This window comes from Aethalodelphis obliquidens, unplaced genomic scaffold (genome assembly GCF_003676395.1).
Source record: "Aethalodelphis obliquidens isolate GAN/ISIS:26980383/991018 unplaced genomic scaffold, ASM367639v1 scaffold20, whole genome shotgun sequence".
NCBI classification, from domain to species: Eukaryota; Metazoa; Chordata; class Mammalia; order Artiodactyla; family Delphinidae; genus Aethalodelphis; species Aethalodelphis obliquidens.
The window spans coordinates 15,671,409-15,686,001 of record NW_020837964.1 but is presented as its reverse complement, the minus strand read 5'-3'; the positions used below and the strand labels follow the sequence as shown (position 1 = coordinate 15,686,001).

The following is a 14,593-nucleotide window of genomic DNA, read 5'->3' as shown; positions in this document are numbered from 1 at the left end:
CAGGAAGCCATTAAGGAAAAATATGTAACCACACTCATTCCCAAACTCAGTTGTTCGGTCTTAGCAGTGCTTGGATAAGAGACTTTCAAGCGTAATTAATTCAAGTCCTATTGAACGTGGCCTTGGTGGTTCTTCACAGCAGCTGTTGACCCCAAAGCAGCATTTGGAGCAGCAAGAGGAGAAAGCCCACCTGGGCCATTTGTGCTGAGTCTGTGAGGGTGTCTTTGTTACCCTCAGTCACTTGGGTCTTCGGGTGGCTTCTGGAGGGTTGAGGAAGTGCAAACGCTTGGGTCCTTGCACTTGAAGAAGAAATTTTCCTTTGTTGTTTTGCCTCATTCCCAGGGCCACTCTTTGAAGTGGCCAGTGGTAAATATGTCTCAACCTGTTTTTCTTGATTAAAAGTAACGGTGCAAAGGATTGGCTTCCTAGTTGCCAGGCGGGATGGAGAAGGGACTGTGAAGAGTAGGACACGTAATTAAGTTTCACTCCCGGCACACCTGCAACCCGCACACCCACCCACCCAACACCTAGTTGGCTTTTTAAGCTTTGGAATTTGGAAGTCCTTCAAACACACTCAGAGGGCGAACAGGATCTGTACCCTCTTTAGTCCGTCTTGAAGTCCTCCACGGTCACCATGACTGCTATTCCACTTTGCCATGAGGAAGGGAACTGAAATGTAAAATGAGTCCTTAGGCCTCTGGGATTTAAGGACTACCCAATAGGAAGTGTGCTTCTCAGACCTTCAGTTGAGTACAATGAAGCTGTTGAGGAGGAAATTCTGCGATGGGATTGCCATCTACAGTGTACTGTCCAACTAGGGAGCTAGGGAGGTGCTGGCTGCACAGCACCTAGAAGGTGTCAGCCAGGGCGCCCCCTTCCTGGGGCCTGGGGAAGACCCCGCGCGCTGGCTCTCCATCCCCCTTGGTGCACTTGCCAATGGCTGGGCTGCACAGCCTCCATTCCCGCTTTATTTAGTGGTGCCTGTTGCTCCCTGCTGCTTGAAAAGCTGTTTATGCTAATGAGCCAGGGAAGATCTGAAGACCTCGCTGTGCCTGCACTGGTGAGAGGCCGTGTGTGTGTGTGTGTGTGTGTGTGTGTGTGTGTGTCTGTGTGTGTGTCTGTGTGTGTGTGTGTCTGTGTGTGTGTGTGTGTTGCCCCATTAATTGCCTTCGAAGGGCAACCCTTGTTTGTCTTGTCATGGTGCCAACTCCGGAGCCTTGTGCCAGAGTGCGCTGCTGATGGCGAGCCCGCCATGTGGCGTTCTTCCGGCCGGGAGGAAAACACACTCCTTTCTCAGAGAGTCATTTTGGAGATGCGCGCTGAGGGAGACTGTCCTTCCCCAAGGCCACCTCTCCCCTCACCCTTCCCAGGCTTCCCGATCATCCCTGAACGACAGGTGGCAGAGTTCGCGGAGAGCAGGAGTTCCTCTGTCCGGGAAGGTTGGATGGGGTTTCCCAGGTGCTGCCACAGGGCCAGAGAAAAGCAGCTAACAGGGTATTCATTTGTTCTCGCCTAGATCAGACCTATACAAAAGAAAGCTTAAGGCCCGTGGCTGCTTCTCCCTGCATCCTGGAAATAGCGAGTGCAAACAAAGAATCTGCTCCGCTGAGTTTCTCTTGGGTCTGTGCAGCTTGAACCCCCGCAGTTTCTCCTGCTATTCAAATTAAACGTTCGCTGACCAAGAACTACTTCATGAGAACCTCTTACCATAGTGAGCCTAGCGCTGATAGCTCTTTCCGTGAGGCAGAAACCTTGTCCATACCTGATTCCCCTCACTCTCCCCTTGAAACCCAGAATCATATTTAGGGACTTGCTTGGCTTCTTGGATTTCTGTTTCGTTGACTATTTAAGGTGGCTGGAATGAGGGCCGCCTCTGTAGACTTCAGAGCTTTCGGATATTTGGAATAGGAAATAATAAATCGCAAAATACCGAGATACTCAGGTGTCGTACCTGAGCCGCAGAATTAGGACGAACGGGTCTTCGGTGATCAATTATATGTAACGTTCAGATCAACACGCTCCCACTGATGTTATTTAAGATGTATCCTAGAAAGAGAGAGTGCTCTTTCTAATCACGCTAATCATGTGTTAATTAAGTTAAAACTCCATCAAGTGTTTTATCCATCCTACATGCTTAGCGCTGGGCTTATAAGCAGATGTTTGCCTTCAAGCAGCTTATCGTCCGTTTGTAGAGATAAAAGTAACCAAGCTGAAGCGAGGAGGGAGTGTTTTAGTGTCAGTGTGGTGGTGATTACTGTCGGAGCTCAGAGAGGAGAGAGTTCTGTGGGTTTGAGTGACAGGAGGGGAGTCTATTGCCTCCGTGGAACTGGAGCTTGTGCTTCTTAAAGGACGTCCAAGGTTTGGATAAATGTTGAGGAAGAGAGAGAACGTCCACGGGGCCTGGGGCTGCAGAAACAGAGGCAAGAATGTGATGATGGGGAGGAGACGGTGCTGTCGGGGAAGTGAGAGAGCTGATTGATTAATAGTGTGGTGGTCGATTTTAGAGTGTTTTAAGACCGGTCTGGAGAGCATCGGTTTGAATATGCGCATCAGCTGTCTCTTGCGTGGGACAGGCACTGGGCGAATATGACAGCGGGAAGGCTAGAGTGATCTTCCCTTTCTGTTTTCTGGAATCAGAGATGGTACTGAGAGTTCCCCCTGGGGAGCCCAGGGCGTTCAGTGAGGGGCAGTTCCACTTGGACGTGTCGAGCCACGCTGAGTGTGGAGTGATGGAAGGCTAGCCGCTTGCAGACATCTTGTGGTCTGCTGAAAGTATGAGATGCATATGCAAGCGATAAGTCAGGAATGGAAATTTTTGTTTTGGGAGTCAACTCATAATTTCAGTAATTGAAACCACAGAAGTAGTTAAGGTAGTTGAGGTACAGAGATAAGAGCAGAGAGCCAGGGGGGAAGAAAGAATGATGGTGGTTCAATACTATAGAACAGAGAGGAGAGACTTCTGTGGGTTAATGTAATAGGGAATTTTATCGAATAACTGGAAAAGTGCGTCCATGGAGGGCTGAAGGGATGGGAAGAGGGGCAGGCAGGGTAGAGGCTGGAGAGGTAGGAGGAGAGCCAGAAAACCGTGCCAGAGAAGTGAAGGGGGGAGAAGGTTTCAAGGGGACAGTCAGCAGTTTTGAATGGAGGGGAGATTGAAGAGTATGAGAGGAAAAGCAGAGCAACTATTGGTTACCCCAAGAAGGGCATTGGTGGCCTCGGAGAGAGGGCCGAATCTTGGAGGCATGGGGCCTTCTGACCCCCCGAAGCAGTGTCCAGCGCCCCCTCCAGAGAGCCTGAGCCTGTATTCTGGGGTGGGGCCCGGTGTCTGTGTGTATCTTCTTCGCTCAGCTCTGTGGTCGGGTGCGCTGCACAGCAAAGCTTGAGAACTGTTGATGTGAGGCGGTCTAGCTCCCGCCACGCGCACAGAGCTGGCTTTAGAAGATTAGAGTCAGGGAAGTGAAGCCGTGGGCACAGTCCACTCGCTTAAAGGAGTTGAGATCCAAGGGAAGGACGGAGCAGCACTGTGTGCCTGGCGGTGTGAGTGGTCAGGCTTCCATTCAGGAGCTCACGCGGGAGTGGAATACGGTGGCCAGTCGAGTGGGAGGGTTGGCCAGTAAAACCCTATGAAGCCCTCTTATTAACCATCATGGAAAGGGCAACACACCCCTGCCGCAGAAGTAACAGGCAATTAACGAAAGAGATAGAAATTGCCAATGAGTATCTGCAGATGGGTTCTCTCTCACTAGCAAAAAATGTATGTTAAAATGAGATGCCGTTTCTTGCCTGCCAAATACACTTTTTTTTTTTTTAAACAAAATAATACCCACTATTGATGAGGGTGCAGGAAAATTGAGGCTCGTGTGCCAATGGGCATGAGCTGGAAAGGCTTTCCTAGAGGCCATTTGGCCTGTGCCGGGGAGCCCGAAATATTCCTAGCTTTTGAGCGCAGTTACACTTCCAGAAATACATCCTAAGGAAAAAGCCTAGGTTTTAAAGTAGGAAGGAAGGCTTACCTGCTTTCAAGGGCTGACTTAGCTAGTATGTGACTTGTATAAGGTATTTAACCCTCTAACCCTCAATTTCCTCATCTGTAAAGTGGGCTGTTGAACGATCAAATGAAATGATGTCTATTTAAAAAGTGCTTAGAACCATGCCTGGCCCTACTAAGAGGGTAGTGATAGAGCTGCTACTTATTTTTATTATTGTGTTATTATAGATGTACAAAGATTTATGAGAGTTTATTGCAGCGTTAACAGCAGAATATTAGGGATTACCTACATGTCCAGTCATAGAGCTTAGTGAAATGATGCTATGTCCACAGGATGCAGTGTGTATGCACCCATTAATTCTAACTTACGAAGAATGTTTCATGACATGGGAACAGTTTAATGCCTAAATTAAGTTCAAGGGGCAGTCCACTTAAGGAGCAGTGTGATCTGAGGTTGGTAAAGATGTGTTAACTATCGATACATAGAAGAAAAAAAACCTAAAAATTTTCTACCTCCCAGTGGCTCTCTGGCTGGTGGGATTATAGGTGATTTTTATTTCAGCTATTGAGCTTTTCTGCACATACCCCCCAATTTTTAAAATACCGAGTTCTTACTCCTTTAGTAAGAAGAAATTATTTAAAATAAGTCTAACATCATGAGATGCCAGAATGAAGCTGTAACGGGCCAGATGGTACATTTTACATCATTTCCTAGCTTTTGCTCCACAGCCCAGTAGGAAAAACAGAGAGATCAGAAATGGGATCTTTTAAGAGGGATTTTTAGGAAATCAGAGATGAAAAGTTTTGGGTGCTGGCAAAAGAAGGCACTGAAGTAGTACACTCAGTGGGGGAAGGTATCCAGTTGAGCGGGGAAAGCACTGAGGGATGGGCGAGGTTGGAGGGGCTGAGGTACGCACCTGTCAGGTAGGAGGGGCAGTTGAAGGAGGGGCTGCTTCACCTCTGGGAGGGGGGTGGGGATGCATGTGTTATGGTGCATAAATCCAGGTCAGGAGAGAACCATTCAGGCCAGAGATGGACAAAGGATGCTGGCCTGTAGTCCTCTGGATATGGTGGAGAGGTCTCAGAGTAGACACTGAAGTAAGTACCGAAGTGTTGGGATAGCTGGTTAAACTGCCCCAAATCCTTTTTTTTTTTTTTAAGAAAAATGTAGAGAATTAAGTAATAGCTGAGTCATTTCACTTTTTATTACTGTATTCATGGGTTTGGTCGTTTTTGAACTGTGAGTGTGTCCATGTGTATAGTAACAAATTCTCTTCCCCTAAATACCAGCTCATCTCTCCCAACACCCACAGCCTGGGCTCCTAGACCTGGCTCTGCTTTATGATCTCACGACTCCCTCCTCTTCCCCTCCACGAGTCCACTGGAGCCAGAATAATCACGGTAGTTGTGGATTCCCTGCAGAATGGACTGAGCTAGCAGTTTTCACTTCCAGGCTGATTTATGTTCACGCTGGAAAGAGCACAGATGCACTTATTAGCAAACATGAAGCCCAGGGCCTGGACAATTCTCTGGGCCTTCCGGGCAATGGTCCTCCTGCAACACAAGAGACCTGTTCCAGCATGTGTGTGTTTTCTGACCTCGCCATAGTAACAGAATAATTCTTAAGGCTACTGGGAAATTGCTACCAAGAGGATGGAATCTCACCTATTTATGGTTTAACACTTACTGACTTATACGCAGCAGCAATATACAAATACAGTTATTGTATAAAGCACAGAATGGAATTGGATGTGCTTCTTCAGTGGCTTCCAAGCTAAACGGATGAGGGTATTATTTCTTTGCCCCTTGAATGAGGTTTCTACTTATCTCAGAATCTAGGTTGCCCTTGGCTTTTTTTTTTTTTTTTTTGAGGCCAAGGGGATAGTTTATTCATTGTTGTGTATTTCGCTAATGTGTTTTAGTCTAGGTTAAGCAAAGCCCACCCTCTGTAGGTTGCTGGGGTTCTTTTCTGTGGTGGCTGCCCCTGCCATTATATTTAGAATTGCTTTTCACCAAGTTAGGGAAATCTGTCCTGAATCAGGGTCATGGGTGTCTTAGGAAATATCTTACCAGCGTGTGTTACTTGAAATTCCGCCTGGCTTAGAATGGCCGTTTGTCTCCTCCAACCAGTGGGCTCTATCCAGGACCTCTCGGCTGAAGGAAGGGAAGACCAGTTTTCTCTGTCTGTCTGTCTGTCTGCACCTCCCCGTCCAGCCTTGCAGCCTCCCTCCTTTCATGAAGCTGTGCCAGGAATGGATTTCAGCTGAAGACAAGGGTAGGGAATCAGGCTGGGTTGGCTGTTCATAAGTATTTTGGGAGGTTCAACATGTAGTATTCCTGCACTGGACAATTTCTTTTTTCTTTTTCTTTTGATATAATTTCAGATGTACAAGAAAGTTATAATAATAGGACAAAGAATTCTAACATACCTTTCCTCCAGACCCCCCCCACCCAAGTTAGCATTTTCTAAGTTCTATTTGTATGTTTGTACTTACGCAGGTCTGTACAGACACACACTCTCACGCTTGTTTTTCTAAGCAGTTTGAAAATCAAGACATCCTGCCCCTTCACCTCTAAATGTAGCAGTGTCTGTGTCTTAAAAACAAAGATATTCTCTTATATAACCATACTGCAGTTATCAAAATTAGGAAATGAACATTCATCTACTACTACTGCCCAATCTACAGATCTGTATCAGATTTTGCAAGTTGTCCCAATTGTACCCTTTACAGGGAAAGAGAACCCAGATTCTTTGTTATGTTCATTGGTCACGTCTCTTTAGTCCCCTTTAATCTGTCTTTCTGCCTCCTGACTGACATTTCTGAAGAGCCTAGGACATGTTTTTTGAATAGATCTATTTTTATTTATCTATTTATTTATGGCTGCGTTGGGTCTTCGGTGCTGCGCGCGGGCTTTCTCTAGTTGTGGCGAGCGGGGGCTGCTCTTCGTGCTTCTCATTGCATTGATTCCCTTGTTGCAGAGCACGGGCTCTAGGCGCGCGGGCTTCAGCAGTTGTGGCACGCGGGCTCAGTAGGAGCCTAGGACATTTTGTAGACTGTCCCCAGCTTGGATTTGCCTGATGCCCCCTCCATGATTAGACTCAGGTTTTGCATTTCTGGCAGGCATGTCAGGGAAGGGGTGTTGTGTTCTTCTCAGTGTATCCTCTCAGGAGACACAGGATGGCTATTTGTCTCATTCCTGGTGATCCTAGCTTTGATCACATGGTGAAGGAAGGTGATGTCTGCCAGGTTTCTCCACTGTAAAATCACTGTTTTTTCTTCTGTAGTTAATAAGTGTCTTGTGGGGAGATACTTTGAGACTGTGTAAATATTCTGTAACTACTCAAACTTTCACCCACCAGTTTTAGTATCCACCGATTCTTTCCTGAATGGGCTATTAAGATGATGGTTACCAAATGGTGTTTTTCTAAATCCGTAATTCCCTCTGCATTTGTTAGTTGGATTTCCACCCTAAGCAAGAACTCTACCTTCTCCCACTTTTTTTTTTAATTTATAAAAGTATGGAATCATGGATTCTTATGTTATATATTGGGTTATAGTTCTTTACCCTCATGTAACTTTCTTGCTCAAATTGTCCCAGGTTCAGGCAGTGAGAGCCCTGCAACCTGCTCCTGGGTCCTTCGGTCCCACTCTCTTCATTCTTAGAGCACTTTCTTACGTTCTGGCTTAGAAAGATGCTCCACGCTCATCCTGCACTCTCCCTGCCCCAGCCCAAGAACCAGCCAGTTCTACAAGGAGACCTGGTTCTATTTAGAGGAGAATGGTTACACCACACACTTCTTCAGCTAAGAGGAAAAGAAAGAGTGTGTATAGGAATCATCTTTTTTTTTCCCCTCTCAAAGTGTTATCATTTCTCCTAATGCCTTAATTTTCCCCATGGTTTTTTTAAGCATCTATTACATCTTGGATGTGGACAGTACAGAGATGAATGAGACGTGGAACCTACTCTCAAGTTGCTTTCAGCCTAGTGGCAGAAACAGACCAGTCAACATATAATTACAGCAGTGCGATAACCCCAGAGTTGCAGTGTGTCCCCATATGCAGAACACTGTGGGATCACAGAGGAGGAGGTTAAAGCTGATAAAGCTGGCTGAGCAACCCGATGGAGCACTTGGAATGAATAGAATCTTCACATTTCAAAGGACCCAGGAGGCTGCCTGATGGAACCTCGGGCCATGGCAAAATGTCTTTTTTCTCCATTCATGAAACCAGAGTCAACATTCCATTGGGAGCTTTGATAATCTAGAGAAAGATTTTCATTTATATTGAGTTGAACTCTTAATTTTTAATAAATTCCCCCTCATTACTCCTAGTTAAACCCTGAAGCTAAGTAGAAGACTCGGAACTAATCCTCCGCGTACGTGGCGGGCGGGCCTTCGCATGGCTTGGGATAGTTGTCTTGCCCTGCAATGGGGACCTCTCGTTTCTTTGCTCTTGAGCTGATCGTGGTCAAGCCACGATTCACGTGGTCAAGACACAATTCAGTTGTCAGTACCCCTCTTACCGAGATTTCCCCATGTGGCTCATAACATTCTTCATGCAGGCAGAGAAAATGATGGGGCTGTGATCCTGCTGAGTTGGAACAGGTAGAGGTACCCCCTGTAGCCCAGAGGCCACATTTATGTCTTTGGTCACCAGGTCAGCTTTGGGCTGCCACTGAATTTGTAGTGAAGTAACACCTCCAGGGTTTCTTTGCATAAGCTACTGTTAATCCAGGTCTCTTCCGTTCTCTGTTGGTTTTACTGCTTGCCTGAACTGAAATACAAGGCTTCCTACTTATCCTTTCAGAATTTCATCTTGTTCGTTTCAGCCTGTTGTTCCAACTTATGGAGATTTTTTTTTTAAGTCCTGATTCCACTAATTAGCATATTGGTTAGTCCTCTCGACTTTATTTACTTTGCAAATTGGTGTATGTGCTTGGTCTCGTCTGCCCCTCAGGTTGTTGATTTAAGTGAAGGGAACCAGGGATAAGGCAGGAATTAAGGCATGTCCCCAGGCACATTGACCTTTGAGTGGGTACTGTATATCCCCCCCCCCTCCCCCGCCATACTGCGTGGCATGCAGCATCTTACCCCAACCAGGGATCGAACCTCGTGCCCCCTGTAGTGGGAGCGCAGAGTCTTAACCACTGGACTACCAGGGAATTCCCTGAGTGGGTACTTTAGGTAACGGCATCCTCCAGCTTTAAAATCAGGCAGACTTTATAAGACACTTTGCTACCCTAGATACAAAGAAATGATAAACTTTGGGATACGTTATTAAAATCAAAAAGTACCCTCTACTGCATTTCTCACATCATTGAATCTAAGTGAAGCTGCTTTTCAGTTTATTTTATGTGAATTTTCTTACTGAACCTACAGCTAATTGCTAATTCCTCAGGACTTTTTTCTCCCCAGATGCTACTCAGCAACTGTCAACTCTGTTCTCAAACTGTGAGGAACTTGCAGTATATAATCTATAACATATCCTTTTAAATTTAATATATATATTTATATTTACTTTATCCAAAATGATGATACACATCACTCCTTCCCCTTCTCTTGTTTTATATTACTTCTGAGTGCTTTTTCACATTTAACATTGTATTTATTTGTTTGCAGTCTTTGCCCCACAAGAATGTAAGCTGAGACCTGTCTACTGTTGATTCTCTAGCATCAGGCACATAATAGATGTGCAGTAAATGTTCAGTTAATGTATGAATGAATGAATACATTTCTAGATTTATAGTTTCTGGAATCTGCTTTTTTTTTTTCTTAAAAGAAGTCAGGATAATGGGCCTACCGTACAGTTCTTTGCAACAGCAAAGAACTTTTATCCCCTTCTCTCCTGTATGAAGATATCCAAGTAAGAGAGTCCATTTTGAACTCTCCTCCCCCACCACTCCCAAGCAAAAAAAAAAAAAGGGCGTGTGTATGAACTGGCAGTGTTCCATTACATAGCAGTCCTGATAGCCCATGATCTTAGAACAGTCCCTGGTACCTAAAGATTGAATGTAAATGTCAGATGTTCTGAAGTTCTCCTTGAGAAATAGACACTACAGAAAAACACAGTAGAGTGGCAAAGAACACAGACTCCACAGCCAGGCTACGGTTTTGTCATTTAGGCTGCAACCTCAGTTTTCCCTTCTTCAAAATGGGGATAAAAATAGCGCCCATCTCACTCAGGACTTCTCTGGTGGTCCAGTGGTTAAGACTTCACTTTCCAGTGCAGGGGGTGCAGGTTCAGTCCCTGGTCGGGGAGCTAAGATCCCACATGCCTCACAGCCAAAAAGCCAAAACATAAAACGGAAGCAATATTGTAACAAATTCCATAAAGGCTAACAATGGTCCACATCAAAAAAAAATTTAAAAAAATAGCACCCATCTCATGGAATGTTATGAGCATTGAGGTGGCGTTGAACCCACAGGCCTTACCATGATGCCACACACAGGAAGTGATGACTTCCCTTAAGATGATTTTCATTTTAAAAAGCCTTGGGAAATAAAGGCGCGAAGGAGGAAATGAAGTAGCCCATAACCTCATCCCCTAGCAATTACCGTTGTAAAATTTTTTGATAGAAATCTTATGTATTTCCATATGCAGACCTATATAGGCTTTGTTCACTCAGCATCCTGTGTGATCGTTTTCCCACGCCCGTAACTAGTTTCTTTTAAAAATGCCATTTTTTAACATCCTATGGAATGCTATGCACTGTAATTTATTTAGAGAGTACCTTGTTTCGCCACATTATTTCCATCTTTTTTTTTCTGTTATGAACACTGTGATGAATAATCTTATATCTCTTTGCATATCTTGGATTGTTTCCTGGAATGGGGGAATTGCTGAGTCAAAGGGCACGTGCATTTTTGAGGCTTTTGATACCCACTGCCAAATCGCGGTGCTCATCGAATCCCCCTCCAGCAGACTAGGGAGTCCCCGGGAGCCCTCCGATTTGCTTCTCTCTGGCGATGCTGCATGGGTTATTCACGGGGGGGGGGGGGGGGGGGGGGGGGGGGGGCAACAGTTTCTGGCTGTCTCTGCTCTCTCTTTGTTTTTTTCTTCCCCTTTGTTTCCTTTCTTGGTTTTCTGCCAAACTGCCTCTTGTGAAAGGACCGCCTAATTAACCCTGTGCTAATTAACAATTTAAAATTACAGAGTGCGACGGTTCATGTTTAATTCTCCAGGAGCTGGCGCATCAGAGGAGCCCCCTCCCCTTCCAAGTAACTGCACCTCCCACCCCAGCTTCCCTGTAACTGTTGCATAGAGCCCGGTTCTGTCTCCTTAAGGGAATGGGATAAAGCTGTCACATCACATCTTCTCAGTTGAAAGAGCGAGATGGGGGGGGGGGGGGGGGGGGGCGTGGCGCCCAGGATAACAGGGTGGAGTTTTATAATTTTAAACCATCTTTGAAAAATAAAGACCGATATTGGCAAAGATGCAGGGGCTTTACAGATAGGTTCCAAGGAAACTATAACTTGTGGGAGAAGCAAGAGCAGGGGGCTCTCGATGAAGATGTTAGAACTTTTCTGTGCAAGAAGACTTCTCACAGGGCAGAGGGAGGCGCTCAGCAGAGAGTGCGAGGCTAGATCCCTCCCGTATCTTCCCTTTAACTCTCTTACTGGAGAGGTGTGCTCAGTTGAAATCTAACTGAATTCTTAAAACCACACACACACAAAATATCCTTGCTGAGTACGACACTGGTGGTCATGAGTAGAGCACGTCTGTGTTTAAAGGGGATTTTGGGGTGTAAATGGCTGGAGGGAAGCAGGCTGCAGGAGGGGTTGCGGGTTTGTGCTGTGTGTGCTGGCCCTGGAGGTACTGGAGGAGTATGTGTGGGGGGGCAGAGCTGCACGTATGGGGGTTGTGAGAGCACCGGGACCCGCTGGATTCCCAGGCTGCCGTCCGTAACTGAAGATCATTGATTTTACGGGAAACCGTGTTTACAGACAGAGTGCCGATCGACCTGCTGAGTTGACTTCTGCCTCCTTAAGTAAGAACTATCTTTTTCTTATTGACTAGCTGATAAACAGAGTGAAAGGAGCTGCCGGCCGGGCAGGAGAGTGGGAGAGGGCCTGAGGTTCTGGAGCTGAAGGATGGGGCAGGGCTAAGAGATTTCTTCATCTCTGTGCTCTGGTCCCCTGTTGTCCACCCCCATCCCTGCGCTTCCGAGGGACTGGTGGGTGAGCCCAAGACTGACCCTACCTGGTTACCTAGCAGTGCAGGCCCCAGGCATGGAGGAGCTGGTGGTCTGGTGAAGTTGTTGTAAAATAGAGAGTGTCTCACTCAAGCTTTAATAATGCACATCCCCTGGGCATTTGTATTAAAAATGCAGATTCTGATCTGAGAGTCTGCGCTTCTCACAGGCTCACTGGGTGAGCTCACTGGCCCTGAACCACACGTGACTTAGCAGAGTTGTAAGAGCTTCTGATTGCCCTGGCCAGCAAGCATTGAAAGGAAGTCCAGAACTGGTGCCTGAGGTCCAGAGTGGGATCCTTCTTTCCCACCAGCATCTCAGTGGGCTGTTGCCCCTGCAAATGAGTGGTCCCCTGTGTGTCCCCTCTCATGGGGCTAGTGTCACCACGACAGGTGCATCTGTCTTTGCCTATAAGGTCATCTTTTCTTGACACCTTTTGCTGAGGAATAGAAAACAAAGTTAGGTGAGTTTTTAGAAGTCCCAGTCCCTTAGCTGGATGATTTGTGGAGGAGGAAGAAGAAGAGAGCAGAGCAAGAGAAACCCACCAATTAATTGGTAAATGCTTGCAGGTTTCTTAGCCCAGTCCAGGCTGGAGAGGAGACTGGCTTTGCTGTGGATACACAAGTCCCTGGTGAAGCATCAAAGCTGTTCCCCTTTATCAATCGTGGCCTCCCCTTCCCGCATGTTCCTGTAACTTACCAAGCATTTATGACATTGATTTTACGATCGGGCTGTTAACCCTCCCGCCCCTTCAGGCCTGCCAACCTTTTTGGCCTGAGCTGTCAATCAGATGTCATCCAGCCAATTATGTGCGTCCTTAGGAAGAGCCACCCTGGATTCTCACCTGAGCCAGCTGAGCCTTGCGAGGAAGTCTCATCGCCCTTGCTGTTTGGTTTGGTGTGGTTATCTTTGTTTAAAGTCAATATGTCTTTTCTCAGGCAAACGGAACCTTGTTGTAATGGAGTTTGAGGTTATATGCTGAGAGGTGGTGTGTGTTTGTGTGTTTTAAACAAAACGTGACACGTCCTTCCAGAAAGTTGTTTCTCCTGAGACTTCTGGTAAACCTGCCTTCCTCGTCTTTTCCCGAGGGGGAGCTATTCGCTCACTGTGCAGTCGAGAATCAAGCAATGAAAAAAGAGTGGGAAGATGGGGGTTGGTGGGGAGGGAGACCAAACGCAGCCAAAACCTTCATCCACTGTGTGTGAATGAGATGGTGGGTGGAGAAGCAGCCGCGTGTTCTCCTGGAAGGAGGTGTGGCGGGAGGGTGGCCTGGGATTTGCAGCGAATGCTCAGGGCCTTGCGAGGCGCTGCGTTGCCTGTTGGAGCGGGGCCGGACGGAAGAAATACTCCTGTGATGTTGTTGCCACAGGAGCAGAGCGGTGGCGGGTGATCTGATGTCTCCCTCCCCAGGGACGCGAGGTCTCAGAGGGCAAATTCAGCTTAGTGGCACTTTGGAGTCGGAAACGGAAAAGCCCCAGGGCTGAAGGACAGCTGCTTTGGGTAGCGACTAATAACTAAGAGGCAGGTGTGGAACGGGGGCTGGCGGAGCCCAGCTGCCATCTCTGCTCGCCGCGAAGATCCTTGACAGCAGAACCACCCAGCCAGTGGTGAACGGGCTCATCCAGGCAGGGCGAGATCCTCTCCGCTGGCGGGGAAGTCGGCCCGTTGAGAGTCGGGGTGGCTCTTCTTAGAAACATCAAGCTCACGTTTTGCACCTACATATTTTGAGTCTGAAACCAGCTGAGTCACAAGCAAGGGTGTTCTGTGGGTTGTAGGGAGGGGATGGGAATTGGGAGATCCGCCTTTCTCGGTGCCCGGATGGCACTGGCCTCGTTTTTAGATTTAGGCCCTCAGTTTTACTGCTTGTAAAATGGGAGGATGTTTCCCAGGCTCGGAGAGGATGAATGCAGCCGTGGGCCCTTTTGGGGGCTTTGCAGAGCTTGTCCAGGCCTGCACGCTTGCCCTCGAGCCCTGTAGTCCTCAGCACTTTTCTGTGAACTTCTCAAACTAGAAATCGGGTCAGTACGAGCGACGGCACAACTTCGCCTCTAAATCAAATGGCGTATCCTCTCCCAGGTTCATGATTCTTCCTCGAGGGCTGCAAAGTCTTCCTCCTCCTGTCTGTCCGTCCCCGGCGTCCCCCTGGCCCCCAGACAGTGCGGGCAGCTGGCGTGGCTTTGTGCTGCCATCTGCGTGCGGCAGGGCTGCTGTTCTGTGTCCTCGGCGGGGCCTGGCGAGTTGACGCCGTCCTCCTCCTCCCCTGTGGCTCATCGCCCGGCCCCGACTCTGACGCTGTGCTTGCAAAGAACCCAGATTCGAACCGGTCTCCAGGGGTAGAGCTGCCAACAGTCTGAAGACGAAGAGGGATTCTCCTGATGCCCCTTTCCCCACACCTCCACCCCCGCTTCTGCC

General features: G+C 47.5%; 1 protein-coding gene across 3 annotated transcripts in view; it reads left to right on the top strand.

Moving 5' to 3' along the window:
• Positions 1–14,593, top strand: part of ZFHX3 (zinc finger homeobox 3) — a 242,655-nt gene that overhangs the window by 60,428 nt on the left and 167,634 nt on the right. The window contains exon 1 of one of the 3 annotated variants that reach the window (XM_027119416.1): positions 13,401–13,414. The exons of the other annotated variants lie outside the window; for them this stretch is intronic. The gene's annotated coding sequence lies outside the window, so the exon portion shown is untranslated. Of the gene's footprint in view, positions 1–13,400; positions 13,415–14,593 lie in introns of those variants that run through there. 3 annotated transcript variants of the gene reach the window in all.